This window comes from Alligator sinensis, unplaced genomic scaffold (genome assembly GCF_000455745.1).
Source record: "Alligator sinensis unplaced genomic scaffold, ASM45574v1 scaffold823_1, whole genome shotgun sequence".
NCBI classification, from domain to species: domain Eukaryota; kingdom Metazoa; phylum Chordata; order Crocodylia; family Alligatoridae; genus Alligator; species Alligator sinensis.
Window position 1 is genome coordinate 1,318,900 of NW_005842272.1, and position 1,936 is coordinate 1,320,835.

Sequence of the window (1,936 nt, forward strand, 5' to 3'; positions counted from 1 at the left end):
ACTCTTTCCAGGCAACTCTTTCAGCATTTTAAGCTTCATCTCAGGAAACCTGTCTATCAATGTGAGGTAGTTCTGTATATTGTTACTACTCTATTTGGAGGCATATACAAAACTCTTCAAATACTGCACCCATTTAATGTGTCGCCTGCTCCGTGTTTTTAAGACCCATTCAAATTTTACTTTACTAAGAGTAAATAAAACACCTAACCATTGATAATCCTTGTCTTCCTTGCTTCCAGAGAAAAGTCTAATTTCATGAGACCTTCACTATTTCTAAACAGGCTTCATTTCATCCTTCGTTACCTTGCTCCTGTCTTCCAAGGACTCCTAGCTTTTGAAATGGGCAAGCTGTGTGGGATTTTCTCCAGACCTCTGCATTTCTATACACAGAGTGCCAGTGCTTCTTTTGGTCTTTGCTCAGCAATGTATCCCGGTATATGGTTAGCTTTACACTCTTATTCTATAGCAGCATTTTTCATCATATAACTTCAGATTAGCATAGTGTTTTCATCACAGGAAATAATAAAGGTACCAGGCCTTTGCTTGCTGTTTTCACTGGGTTGAAAAAAGGATTGTGCACAGGGAGGCAATTTTCTAACTTTCACTAGACAAAAAATGTAGTAAATTAAAATGCAGTCAAAGTTTGTCTCTTCAATTCTAAAGAAAAGTTGTAAACTGGGTTAAAACTACACATGTATCATATTGCTTGATGTCATTACCAAACTACTCAATATCTAATATATTCATTCTTGAAATAGAGCATTATTTTGGACACGAAGTTCTAATCAGCCCCTGTATAGGTTCGCAAAAAATATTAGTACTTCAACTGAAGCTTGCATTAGTTACATTTATTGTTCTTAGTGAAGTTCTTTCCACATTTTTGAAATCTAAGTCTCATTCAGAAAATACCAAGAGTCTCCCCACAGCCATGATATGGCTGGGAAAGACATGCTTGCCTTAATCAGATATCTCTGAGCCCACTGGAAAAATACCCTGTGCTCATGAGAGAAGTTGTTTTAACTGGAATGTGTTCCAGAGCACCAGTCAGTTTTCTGTCTTCGATACAAGTGATTTATAATTATTGCCATAATTGTCATAGCTGTCCTCCCTTTGTGTTACTAGAGCATTCCGCTGCAGCTGTATACCCTGGGTTTAACATGCTTTTCACAGTTCTGGTGGTACGCTTACCAAAATGCTGGAGAAGTGGTTTCTTCTAAAATAGTAGACAAAGGAAGATTTAAGAGGTTGTGTATATTAAATACATCATCATGTTCATTTGTTCACATGTACATTTACCTGCATGCAATGCCAATATTCAGTTCCACTTGCTTGATTGAGGTTGGTTAGCAGGCAGATGAAGCTTGCATGTTAGCGGTGCACATAATCACAATCATACTACAGAAAAATATGTAATGAGTCACTTTTTTTTTTGTTGTAAATAATCATAAATAAGGAGCCTTGTCCTCCCACGGCAGATGTCGAAAAAAATGAAATGACAGACAAATTATGCCCTTTCAGCAGTCTTTCATTTCTTAGTTCCTTTAAATAAGAAATTTTATGGAATATTTTAGTAATTCAGTTAATCTTCTTATGAGATCATGATGTTCTCACTTCAGCATTATATTTCATTTCTCTTTCTTTTTAGTTTGTTTTTTGCGTGCATATTTTTGAATGGTCATGTTCCCAATATTTTTGTATACCCTCATATAAAGGTACAGTAACATGAGAATTGCATATTCACAATAGCAAATGGTTTTAGATCTCTCTCTCTCTCTCTCTCTCTCTCTCTCTCTCTCTTATATATATATATAGAGAGAGAGAGAGAGAATATTATATACATATAAAATTGTTCTGTTTGGGAGGTTAAAAACATCTGAATAGTAGGGATTATGAAAAGAAGTGGCAGCTTCTTAACAGAGAATAGGGGAAGGGGGGG

The 1,936-nt window shown here is 35.9% G+C and overlaps 1 protein-coding gene across 7 annotated transcripts in view; it reads left to right on the top strand.

The window, feature by feature from the left end:
* Positions 1–1,936, top strand: part of PTPN3 (protein tyrosine phosphatase, non-receptor type 3) — a 306,004-nt gene that overhangs the window by 191,604 nt on the left and 112,464 nt on the right. The gene's annotated exons all lie outside the window — the stretch shown is intronic.